The sequence below is a fragment of the Malaya genurostris genome, chromosome 2 (assembly GCF_030247185.1).
Source record: "Malaya genurostris strain Urasoe2022 chromosome 2, Malgen_1.1, whole genome shotgun sequence".
Classification (NCBI taxonomy): domain Eukaryota; kingdom Metazoa; phylum Arthropoda; class Insecta; order Diptera; family Culicidae; genus Malaya; species Malaya genurostris.
Window position 1 is genome coordinate 44024000 of NC_080571.1, and position 13697 is coordinate 44037696.

The 13697-nt window shown below is 36.7% G+C and overlaps 1 protein-coding gene and 1 long non-coding RNA gene across 3 annotated transcripts in view; one reads left to right on the forward strand and one right to left on the reverse strand.

Annotated features, from left to right (window-relative positions):
• The window catches only part of LOC131432239 (high affinity copper uptake protein 1), a 70657-nt gene that overhangs the window by 20205 nt on the left and 36755 nt on the right, over nucleotides 1-13697 (forward strand). The window contains exon 1 of one of the 2 annotated variants that reach the window (XM_058598384.1): nucleotides 358-450. The exons of the other annotated variant lie outside the window; for it this stretch is intronic. The gene's annotated coding sequence lies outside the window, so the exon portion shown is untranslated. Of the gene's footprint in view, nucleotides 1-357; nucleotides 451-13697 lie in introns of those variants that run through there. 2 annotated transcript variants of the gene reach the window in all.
• Nucleotides 236-966, reverse strand: LOC131432240 (uncharacterized). The gene is made up of 3 exons (XR_009229819.1): nucleotides 846-966; nucleotides 541-664; nucleotides 236-367 (listed from the first exon to the last, which is right to left on the reverse strand). It is a non-coding gene; the product is annotated as an uncharacterized LOC131432240 (long non-coding RNA).

Consider the following 13697-nt stretch of genomic DNA (forward strand, 5'->3'; position numbering starts at 1 on the left):
AAGGTTTTTTTTGCGTCTAGATTTATTTTGACTTACAAACATAGTGACCTTGAAGCATTGAAACCGCTTAATTTATGAAGCACCTGTGGCTTCTCATCGCCAAAACCTAGTAGCCAATCAAAAATAACAACACCAGTGTTCTGTTGTCGTTGCTAGGATATCCAAATAAACCGACTGCGCCCTGCATGCATGACGATCCAAGCTTCAAGTACCCACTACACGGTGCGATGCTACATACAGCAGTGCCGCTGTGAGAACAATGCTGAGTAGTTGTGATACATATTCATTATTCTTCTACAATCAGCATCGCAACATAACGACGAGCGCCTGCCAACCCGAAGATTCAGTCTGTTGCTCGTTATCGGTGCTGGTGGTTGCATTTTTGCAACGCACAAGGTCAAGTTCAATAGAAAACAGAAAAAAAGGAAAACTTCAGTGCGCAGTAGGACAGTAAGTTGGGCCGTTTGTTTACTAATTTGCATATTTACCGTCTGGAAGAAGCACGCGATTTGTGTTTGCTATCAAAATGGAAATACCTACCTGTCCAACGGGTTGTTTGTTCGTGTTGTTTGTGTTCTCTCTGACGATGTGAGAGGTTTAAAAATGTCCGATGACTGTTGCAAGTGATCATGTGTTCCGATTATCAATTGAACTGCGGTGATCTCTGTCAATCCGAGTCGAAAGAAAAATAGTTTTTTTTTAAATTGTTTCGATTATATACAAAAAAAAAATTATAATTCTATTTCTGGGTTCCCCTAGAGATTATCGAAGTGAAAAAACATATTTAGTACAAAAATGTAGTTCGAAATCTTCAGATAGAACCTCGACTGCTGATAACAAACTACCTTCCACAAGTGTAAAGATCCTTATCAGCAGTCAATAAACTTTCCAGCGGAAGTTTTCGGTGTACAGTTGTGTTGGCTCTCATTACAAATAGACTCGTTGAATGGATTGATAATAAGTGACTGTTTCCAACGAACAAGTGTTATTTTATCCGATCGCAATGACTGACTGTGGTTAGGAGTTATTTATATGAAAAATATATTTTTATGTTAAACCACATAATATCAACCTTACATAACCACAGTGGCTAGCATGGCTTGCTATGAAACTTGAAATCGCACGATACACTTGTCATGATGCCTTCTTACTTCGCAGTGATTCCACAGTAATCAGTTGGGATACTTCGATTCAATAGCGAATTGCATCCGCATATATTTCGTCAGTCACAGGTGCGGAATTGATTTAATTTGCATAGTAAATCGTTGGTTCGAACTCTGCTTGCCCCTATTTCAATTAGCCGCACCCTGAGAAAAATATCTGCTTCTGGAGCGCACATATTGGAATTACAAAAGCCTAGTGAGATGAGATGCCATGTATCGTATTTTCCAGACCAGAAATTGAATTCTTGCTATCATTATAGGATCTCAGCTGTAATTATTCTGCACACTAGCAATCAATGCCAAATTCTGTTGAACCGGAAGGTCAAGGTCCGCCCCGACCGTAGAGGCAAAACTTTGCCATCCGTTTTGTCTGGAAGCCTGATCAAACGATTTAATGTGCTTCGTTGAACTTTTCTGTTGTAAAAGAGTTGAACGATTCTTCGCAAACAACTTGTTCATGGAATAACTAGAACAATAATTTTCCTTATGGCAACGGTATACATAGTTTCCAAACCGACCCTTGATAGCTATTGTTTAAGTGAAATACCATTCTACCGGAGTAAGTAGTGCAGTGCAGTGCAGTTCGCAAAATCAAAGCATAACAGAACAGAACATTTCCTTACAGATTTTTATGTTGCCTCGGAAGAGTGTGATTTGAAACAGCAGTTCGTTTTAATGCAACACACTTTGGGAGGTAACTATCTGAAAGGACTTCGTACAACAGTTGGAACATTTTCTTTCTTTTTCCGCTTCAATTGACGATTTTTGTTTTCTATGGTGACTTGAAACTAGAACAACTTATAGTTTTACTTCAACCACTGAGCAGGCGGAGGAAGCTGACTTTACTTGAATAATACTTTTAAACATTTGCACTATGTTTTCTCTTCAACTACATAACAGTTCACTGTGACGAGTTCCGTTTCCAACCAGGGAAATTAGAGATTATTTGACCATGAAAACCTGGAATGCTTTCGAAATTTTACCTGAAAATCGGTTAAGAATAATGTCAATAATTATTCAAAAAATTTATTCCTAATCCATGCTATTCGTCAGTTGCGCCACTTATACGATTATGCCGAAAGAGTTACTCATATGATCATCGAACTAAGCCTAGTTGAATTCGCCTTTTCCGAGAATTGTAAGTGCGATGAAAAAAGTGCGGTTTGTCGGTTACGTCACTTCTACGATCATATCTCCGGAACCGGAGGTGTCAACCACTTGCTCTTCGAACTTGATCCACAAGTCAATAGTAGCTTTCAAATGAGCCCAATTTGGTTGAAAATTTAAACATATTTTTTAATTTTTTATTCTTAATTTTCTAGAAATTGGCTGAACCGATTTCAACAAACTTAGGCTCGTTTGAAAACTACTATTGAGCCACCCCTGCTTCCAAAGATATAATGGCATAAATGTCGTAACCGACAGAACGTGTAGTATTTTAACGTCCTATTTTCTTAGAGAAGTCTGAACCGATTTTTGAAAAACCCATTCTTAATCCACCTAGTTGTGTGTGATAATGCCTTTCTCTTTCATCGAGACAAATCTCATTAAAATATTTTTTTCCTCTTTATTAAGATCGCTATGTAAAATTTGAGCTAAATCGGATATGGGTAAGGGGTGTCGCCCGGTGGTTAAAGTTTTAAAAATTGATATCTTGAAATTTCCGAAATCGACTTGGAATTGCTTGAAACCACGAAAATTCATTTCATGTCATTTCGATTTTTTTTAACCGACGTTCAAGGGTTCAAAAAATTCCAATATCGAAAAAAAATTTTGATGCCTAATCTCTAAGTCACTAAGTCTCGACGTTTCATGCAATTCTAAGAGCTTTGCTCTTAGAATTGCATGAAACGTCATGATTTAGCGTCACCTTGAAATTTTTTTTTAATCGACTTCTTGGTCTTTTCAAAAAATAATAATTGCATGAAACGTGGAGATTTAGTTTAATCTCGAAAATATTGTTTTTAAAAGAAATCGACTTTCTTGGACTCAAAAAAATCGAATAAAAAAATGTTGGATGCCAAAAGTCTTAGATTTGCATGGAACGTCGAGATTTATTGTTAACTCGAAACAAAAATTTTATATGAAAAAATCGACTTTCTTGGACTAAAAAATTTTGAGATTTCCCAAATCGAAAAAAAATGGATGTCAGAAGTCTTCGAATTGAATCTCGACATTTCAGGTTTAGTATTATCTCGAAAAAAAACTATTTTTTTTAAACTGCAGTAAGTCACTACAAAATTTAGAGATTTCCGAAATCGAATAAAAAAAATGTTGGATGTCAAATGTCTTAGATTTGCATGAAACGTCGAGATTTATTGTCAACTCGAAACAAAAATTTTATATGAAAAAATCGACTTTCTTGGACTAAAAAATTTTGAGATTTCCAAAATCGAAAAAAATGGATGTCAGAAGTCTTCGAATTGAATCTCGACATTTCAGATTTAGTATCATCTCAAAAAAAACTATTTTTTTTAAACTGACTTTCTGGGACTAAAAAATTTTAAGATTTCCGAAATCGAGTAAAAAAATGTTGGATGTCAAATGACTTAGAATTGCATGAAACGTCTGAAAATGAGTGTCAATTAGAATTTTTTTTGTAATAATCGACTTTCTGGGATTTAAAAACTCTGAGATTTCCAAAATCGAATAAAAAATTTGGATGCCAAAAGTCTTAGAATTGCATGAAATGTCGAGATTTAGTCTTAAAAAAAACAACTTCTGAAAAAATTCAACTTTCTGGGACTAAAAAATTTTGAGGTTTCCGAAATCGAAGAAAAAATTGGATTAAAAAATCGACTTTCTGGGACTGGGAGTTTAAGATTTTCGAAATCGATTTTTTTTCTTGTTGTCGAATGTCTTTGAATTGCATGATTTTTTTTTTCAAGATAACACCAAATCTACACGTTTTATGCAATTCTAAGACATTTAGCATAAAAAATGCCACTAAATCTCGACGTTTGATGCAATTCTAAGACATTAAGTCATATACATAATTACATCTCCCGAACCAGGAATTGTCGAAATAAATTTTCCAAACTTGATCAGAGATGCTATAGTAAACAATGCTGCTGCTTTAAAATAAGCCTAAGTTTGTCGATTGCTTCACTTATACCATTATATCTCCGGAACCAAAACTGACCTAGCCCAATAGTAGCTTTCAAACAAACCTAAGCTTGTTTAAATCGGATCAGCCATCTCTGAGAAAATTGAACGGTAAATAAATTCGTTCAAATGTGCACACACATACATTTTCCGAGCTTTACATTTTGTCGAGCTGAGTCGGTATATAACACTCCGAGGCTCCGTTCAAGAATCGGGTTTTCCAGGAATTCTATTACTTTTCTATAGAGAAAGGCAAAAACTTAGGTTTTGACCACGGACCACTGATCAAGTTTGGAGATGGCTGTGAATCTTCATGAAAAAACATCAGTTTGTTTAGGAAAACTTCTGCTCAACGACAGCGAATCAAACTGACCATTTTCCTAAGATTGTAAAGCACCCGTTAACCGATATCAATAATTTTAGGCTCGTTAGAGACATTTCATTTTTATTAATCATGAAAACTGCATTTTAATTTTTATCAATCATGAAATAAACAGGTCAGAAATGGAAAATTTGGATTTCTGTGTCATTTTTTTGCCATAATTAAACCAAAGTCAAGTCTTGAGAAGTTGAAGATTTTTTCCCGAAAAATTGGATAAATGACGGAAAAAAATTAAAAGCTTTAGATATTTAAGTCAATTATAAAATAAATAAATTTCAGCAGGACAGGTATAGCGTGATGGGTTAGTCGATGCCTTCCACGCAGCCCACCTGGGTTCGATTCCCAACCCCGTACATAGAGTCAGAAAGTTTTTCTGACTCGAAGAGGCGAATGACATTATGGTTAAAACCTCTATAATCAAAACAAAAAAAATTTCAACAGACGACTTTATTATCAGGTGTACAACTTTGCTTCCGCCGTTTTTTAAAAGCTTTATTGCGAAAAAGTGCTTACAGATGTATTATTCAAAGTATTGTCCGTCAACAGCTAGCGACGAATTTCTCCCATCTTTCCGGCAATTTTCGGATCCCGGCTCGAAAAAAGGAGTCCTCTTTTGACGCTATCCATGAAGCAATCCATTTTTCCAACTCTTCGAAGGATTGAAAATGTTGATCTGCCAGACCGTGTGCCATCGAACGGAATAGGTGGAAGTCAGAAGGGGCGACATCTGGGGAATACGGCGGGTGGGGCAAGACTTCCCATTTCAGCGTTTCCAGGTACTTTTTGACCACTTTTGCGACGTAAGGGCGAGCATTGTCGTGTTGGAGGATGACTTTGTCATGTCGCTCTTGATATTGTGGCCGCTTTTCTTTTAACGCGCGACTAATTCGCATCAGTTGCGTTCGGTAGCGATCTCCTGTGATGGTTTCACCCGGTTTTAAGAGCTCGTAGTAAATCACACCGAGCTGATCCCACCAAATATAAATCATAACCTTGGTGCCGTGAATATTCGAATTTGCCTTCGACGAAGTAGCATGCCCGGGCTTTCCCCGTGATTTTCTGCGTTTAGGATTATCGTATCGAACGCACTTTTCATCACCGGTTACGATTCGATGTAAAAACCCCTTACGATTTTGTCTTTGAAGCAGTTGCTCACATACAAATAGACGGCGCTCGATGTCCCTCGGTTTCAACTCGTACGGCACCCAGTTTCCTTCTTTCTGAATCATGCCCAGGGCCTTGAGACGTTTTGAAATGGTTTGCTGACTCACTCCCAACGATTTGGCAGGCTCTTCTTGGGTTTGGCACGAATCTTCATCTAGCAATGCTTCTAGTTGTTCATCTTTGAAGGCTCTTCCACCACCACCATTTTTAAAACGTAGAAACCACTCCCGACACGTTCTTTTACTCAGAGCAGCATCACCGTAAGTTTCTGAGAGCATTCGATGCGCTTCAGCTGCATGTTTTTCGAATTGTAACAGAAAAGTAAAACATCCCGCAAATGGCGAGAATTAGGCACATAAACAGACATTTTCGAGCGTGAATAATACGAAAACAAGAACAACTGTCACTGAAACGGCGATGACAATTCGTTAAGCACTGTACACACTCACTTTAAAGGCATTATCATCTATGTATTTTGACCAGCCCTAGCCGGTACATCCACCTATCGGAAAACGGCGGAAGCAAAGTTGCAAACCTGATAAAAAATCTTTAAGTAATTATATACATATTTCCACACGTATGGAAATTGATCAACATGTTGTGAAAAAAATCATGAGTTAATCCGGGATAACCATAAACAACGACTGCAAAACCATTAGGCAAAAAGCCAATACTCTGTGTTCGGTGGGATCAGAAAGGTGCTTCCAAAAACTGGTGAAACTGTTAAACCTAATCGCTACAGATAACAAATGATCAACGTGAACCACGAATTGATAGGAAAAAGAACCACAATGGGTCAGAAAACACGGCCAAGTAATTTTGCTACACGTCAATGCACTTGCATACAAAGCAAATCCAGGCTCAAGATACAATCAAAACACTTGGTTGAGAGTTGGTATCCCACCCGCCGTATTCATCAGACTTCAACCTTTCCGACTACCGACTGTTTCATCGAGAGGCCACGTATTGACGGAGCAGCACTTCGATTCCTATGAAGAAGTCGAAAATTGGCATGGTATCCAGAAATTGCCAGGAAGGTGGTGAAGATAGTAATACTTTGAATATTTTTTTTATTTCCCTATTCAAAATTACTGTTTAGCGATAGTTTCGAAACGGAAAGCGCAGTTTCAACGCGTTTGAACAACAATTTTAGAGAAAATTGTACGGATAGAAAAGAAAGCTGTCTGCTAGTTGCGTCACTTATTCGATTATATCTCCGTATACTTTGGTCATATATTAAAGGTCAAACACTTTTTCATTTTTTCCTGCCGAACCCTGTATTCACGGTGAACAGTAGTAGCAAAATGTTACAGGTTATCAGAAATGGTTTCACCAGTGGGAAAAATCGAGATTAGTCCAGGAAAATAGGATCAGTTGATTTTAAGAGGTTCTACTGCAGCATGAAGTCAAACGTTAACATGGTTATAATACGAAAATTTTATCATTGGTTTCTAAACCACGTTTTCTAGATACAGCATAAGGCTGATAGGAACGTTTGAGCACTACCACCTTTCAAAATTTGATATATGAAAGTCGTTTGATGTCGATTGAAATCTCTTTTTTCGGTAAATACTGTTTAGGTGACTATTACGATTTCCGTTTTCATCTGATTATTATAATTTCTGAGTGCCTTGTAAGATCTAGATCAACTTTTTGTTTCTTTGTACATATATTAACATGATATATGAGACTGACTGCATGCAACTAACATACTTTTTGATTGGAACAAGTATTGATTCAGAGGGCGGGTATAGTGTGATGGGTTAGGCGATGCTTTTCACGCAATCTGCCTGGGTTCGATCCCAACCCCACACATAGGGGCTGACATTTTTTCTGACCGTAAAGGCGAATGGCCATTCGGTTAAAACCTCTATAACCAAAACAAGCAATTGTGTTTAGATTCAATGTATTTTTCCTTCAGATTCAAGTTGACACAATCCGTGTTATAAAAAAAAGTATCAATTTTTTTCCTCCATACTCTGTGGAAAGAATTAGCTGTTAATCGAATAGTTGTTTTTCGAAATGAATAGCATCGGTGAAATACTTCGCGACGCCGAAGCAACCCGTTAGCATGTAAGTGAATTGATATTGCCAAACTCCATGAATTGAAATTCGAATTGCTACCGCATCCACCATATTCGCCAGATTTTGCCCCTAACGACTAATTTCTGATCTCAGTTAAAAAAATGGATTTTGCTGGAAAGAAATTTACATCGATTGATTAGGTCGTCACTGAAACTGATGCGTTTTTTAAGGCTAAGGAGAAACCGTAATGGTTCAGGAAAAGTATGAACACTTGTATTGTGTTTCAAAGAAAATACGTTGATGATTAAAATTGAAATTTGGAACATAGTGTAGTTTTCATTTTCAGATCGGGAAGTTTTTGGTCGAAGTGTTATCAACAGGCTTTGTCATCAACATCCTTCATGAAGAGTTGAGATCATTCCAGAGGACAATTACCCGAAATATCTGTTTCGAGCTTTGTTTACCATTTGACTCTGACACGGAAGGAAATACAAGACTTTATAATAACAATAATAGTAGGCCTCAAATACCCATTCGATTGAGTATGCTGAAAACTATAAAAGTGTACAAGAACAAATCCATTGCACAGTTGTTATTCTAATTGGCATTAATTTTCTCCTTGTTGCTTCATGCTTGTCTACATGGGCACTGATGAACTGCATGATGCAACATACCGAAACAAAGTACAATTTTCAAAAGCCATCATCAGACGAACGCATCTCAACAAGGATAAATTCCTCGTACTTTGCAGGATAATTCCACTGTTTGTGCAATCTTTCTACGTGTTATAAGAATTGGTTGAATCTGCCGAAAAAACAAAATTTCAATTTTGTGGAATTTCTAGTTTAGAGAAAGAAAGTGGACCAAAAACTGGTGCGCCATCCCTACATGCAATTGACACATGAAGACGAACTTTCCGCGGCTGCCGCCGACATCCACGCACATAACGCCGTCGCCGCCGACAAGTCTCAATAGCTTGATTGCATGAACGAGACAATTGCCACTAATTGAGTGATGCAAAACTAGCTTGCGTGAGAAGACCAAATCCAGCAAAAATCTGTGCGAGTGGAAAGGGTTAATCACACACACACACACTCTGAAAATCACTCTGTACCAATTGGTTGGGTGGAAAATGAAATCCAAAGGCCAATCGGTTGAGTGCTATAGCTATCCAAAAGTTGTGTTACGTACTTATCTTTGTTGTTTAGTTTTGGTTTAATCATTTGCTAAAAGCAGGCATAATCGAATGTAAAAAAATTGATAACAAATAGATTGAGGCAACCGATAAAGTATGCCACATTTGTGTTTATGTCTTTTGTAGTTGTTTCGATCGATATTGTTCACTGTAGTTTATATAAACGAAAAGTGAATTTACTGTTCTATAAAAAAACAACCTCTGAATCTACCGTAGTGGTGTAATAATGCATTTCTCTTACCACTCAAATAGTCTTATGAAAACATTTTTTCCATTGAGCTTGTATTTAAGAAGATTCATTCTGAATGGTTCGATTCATTCACAAACGCATACTTCAACGCTTATGTCGCTTATTCGGTAACATTCGCGGAACCAAAAGTTATTACTGATACTTTTAATTTGATCATTGCACTTCCTCTAAGAATCGAATAGAATACGGGAAGAAATAGTGCAACTTGTCGCTTACGTCACTTATAAGATTATATCTTCGGAACAACAGGTACTTGCTATTGAGCATTGTGAACTTATCAAAAAATCAAATGGAAGCTTTCAAACGGGTCTAAGATTTTCGAAATCGGTTCATGGAATCTCCACGAAAATCGACCGATGGAAAAAGTTCAGATGGCCGGTTAAGTCACCTATAAGTATACATCTTCCGAATCGGAAATATTCGTCATAACCCTTCCGAACTTGATCATTGATCCAACAATAGCTTTCAAGTAAGCTCCAGTTTGTCGAAATCCTTTAAGCCATCACCGAGAAAAATTAGCCGATAGAAAATAAAGTCCCGTTTGTCGGTTACGTCACTTATACCATGATATCTCCGAAACAGAAACAGGTCCGCCATTTGATCTTCGTACTCGCACAAGCCTAAGCTTGTGCGAAAACGGTTCTGCTAGCTCCGAATAACTTGAGTGAAGATAAATAAAATGCGTTTTGTCGCTTACGCCACTTATACCATATCTCCGGAATCTAAAATCGTAGCCATTTGATCTTCGAACTTGATCGATGTGCCAATAGAAGCTTTCAAATGAGCCCAAGCTCCCAGTAAATAAAGAGGATAGAAAACTTTTTGAAAGGTGAAGATTTTCCGATCTCGTCGAGTTGAGTAGCATGGTATATCACACTATGGTGCCGATCTGAAGTCAAGTTTTTCAGAAATTCAATATGCATTCTATTGAAAAAGGCGAAAATAGAAAAAAAAATGGACTGAAAATGTCAACAATAACACTTGATCTGTCGGTTTGTCGATTACGCCACTTGTACGATTATTCATGCAGAATTAATTTGAACTACACGGCAGCTTTAAAAATATCCAAAATTCGTCCAAATCGGTTCAACCTTCACAAAAAAAAATATGTCACTTATTCGATTATATCTCCATCCCAACGGCATTTATATGCTTATACCTCCAGAACCGGAAGCGTTCGCCATGTACCTTCAGACAATGATTGATTATCGAACCTCTCTAATAGCCGAGAAAATCAACCGTATATTAGAAAGTGCGGTTTGTCGGTTGCGCCACTCATACTATAATATCTCTGGGATCGGAAGTGTCAACCATGTCTGAATCGGTTTAGGCTCAGAAAGTCAGACTGGTGTGTACAATTTTCAAAACGTATACGCGATTCGAAAAAATCTTTGAATATGGCGTTTTGAAATATTTATATTTTTGTTTTTACGTTTTGTCTTCGAACAATCAATGCATAGCAGCTCATGCTGAACTGACACGCCACTCAGCGGTTCAACAAAAACCGCTAAGCAAGCGTAAAATTTTCTCTACTTGAGACACTTATCTTGTTTTTCCTGATGAAGTCACGAATATGAAGAGTTTACGTCACACTGGTCGTTTTCAGCTCGTAATCATCTACGGGTGTGGTTCCCAGGAGCAGGTATGTACTAAGTTTGTACTGTTATGTACTGATAACTCAAAGACGAAACGTAAATTTTTATATCATGTGCGCTTGGTACAAACCGGTTTTTTGGATTTAAACCCCTAGATGACTACGAAATATCGTCTTCCACTCCAAGTGAGTGAAAATATATTTGGGGTAACGGCTCCAGAAGTCATTTTCTAGTCGTCATCTCATATACGAAAACTGCTGTCTCTGTTTGATAGATTGACCTTAAGGGTAAAATGAAAATAGGTGCGTTCGCTTCGAGTTTTCGTGTCATTGTAACAGCAGTTTTGAACAATTTTCGAACTATGTTTTCTGCTGTATTGCTTCTCATAGCCGAAGCAAAAATATTTCATCCGATTTCATCACAATTCGTTGATTGAGAGTCGAGTAATTGGAAAAAAATATGGCGGCGACTCTACTAATAATAGTGGTGGTGAACAAATCCAAAAAAAATCCGTTTGGTTTTGCTATATTTTCGCTCATGTTTTCTCCACCCTTATTGGGGACAGTGTGTAGTATTACTAATATTGAAACAGACCCATTCCACGCAATCAGAATTAATATTGATCACTCTGTACAGTTGGCTAACGCTAATTTGATAACGGAAGATTATTATTTTCATCAATACTCTGCTGATTTTTTACCCTCAAGTAATATACCATCAACAATGCTAAACAGCGAGGAGATGTAAATATTCGGTACTTTTTAGAACCAATAAATCGATCCCAAAAATAATTACAGTATATTTTACCATTCAAATACTGTAATCTACAGTAGAAAGAATGAATTTTCCGAATTCGAATTTTCTTTTATTCCTAATGTCCTAGGGGCTGTCATAAACTGGGCAATATTTTGATATTTCGAAAATGGAATATTTTTCTTTTGATGCCAAATGCTTTAGAATTGTTTGAAACTTCGAGGTCACGTTACATTTCGAAATTTGTTTCAATCGACTCTGAAATTTTGAGATTTCCGAAATCGATTTTTTTTTAATGTCGAATGACTTAAAAATAAAATGTCGAGATCTAGTGTCATCTAAAAAAAATCTTTTTTGAAAACATTTCTTGATTTGAACTTCGAAGTTAATCGTAGCAGTTGCAATAAAAGATGGCGAAATTTTACCGCTGTCACAAATAGCTTGCCAGACCATAGCATTTTTACCAAGTGTTTGCGTTGTCCAGAACTTGCACATCTCTCTCCGTGTAATATTGTGTTCCCGACAGGGATTTTTAATCGAATTTATGTACGTTTCTTCGTCCACTTAAAGGGTGCCAATAAAAAAAGGTCTAAATGATGAAAACAATCATCATTTTGCGAATTTTTTTCAGAATTATCGTTCAACAAAATAAATTCAAATGTTTTGCATGATAAAAAGCATTATTAGAACAACATTTCGTAATTTTTTCGTTTGAAAATATTGAGAAATAAGTCGGTGAAGAAATATTTTTTAGGACGCTCCTTAAAAATTACGATTTGCGATGTCCACTGAATCTCAGCACAGACTAATCAGAAATGAACAAATCAAAGCAGCATAATTAGCGTAGAAGTTTTTCTAGACCCCAACGTTTCTGCTTGATTTTTTTTAAATTTTTTAATTTTTGGTGGTTGTTCAAAGTGAAAACTACGATTTTTCACGAAAAAATCCGCCATTTTGTAGCTGTTAAACCTCCCCAAAGTAACAAACAACGAAAAGGAAAACGTTGGGGTCTGTTTTTTTTTATATGAAGAAAGTGTGTGCAAAATTTGAAAAAATTGGGGCAGTAGTTTTTGACAGACGATGGACACGGACTTTCAAAATCTGCTTTCGAGAAAAACGCGTTTAAAGTTTTTGACTTTCTCATATAGAAAGGTTATGCAATCACTGTGAAAACCGACTTTTGAACCGAGGCCCGGAGGGCCGACTGTCATATACCATTCGACTCAGTTCGTCAACTACGCAAAATGTCTGTGTGTGTATGTGCGTATGTGTGTATGTAACGTTTTTTTTGCACTAACTTTTCTCGGAGATGGCTAAACCGATTTTCACAAACTCAAATTCAAACAAAGATTCAAATGAATGGTCTTGTGGTCCCATACAAAATTCCTGAATATTATTTGGATCCGACTTCCGGTTCCGGAGCTATGGGGTAAAATGTGCAAAAAAATGAAAATATGTGTTCTAACTTTTCTCATAGATGGCGCGACCGATTTTCACAAAATTAAGTTCAAATGAAAGGTCCTGTGATCCCATACGTAATTCCTGAATTTCATCCGGATCCGGAAATATAGGGTAAACTGTGTTAAAATTTGTTTTACCATCACTGAAAGGGGTGAAAACCCGTAGAAAGTTTTCTAAATCGACCTCAAATCTTCTCCAATTGATAGTTTTTATCAGCAGACGGTTCAGTTTGTTTGATTTCGATTATTCTTTTAAGAATCGAAGAAAATTATTTTGAAGAGTACCACAGTAATATATATGATAGTATGATTGATATGAGAAAGGCATCATTACACCACTAGGTGGATTAAAACAGGGTTTTGTCTAAAAAATCAATGGAAATAATTAATTACTCCAGGGAGCCCGTAGGGTCTAACATTTTCAAAAAATCATATTTTTTTCTTTTTTAATTTATCAAAACGAAACATTTCAAGAATCAGTTTTTGCAATGACTGAGCGGAAATATATATTGGAGAAGCCAAATGAAAGAAAAACTAACAGAAAAGATGATTTTTTGGAAAAAATACGCTCAGAGACAGGACTCGAACCTACGTTCTTATGCATT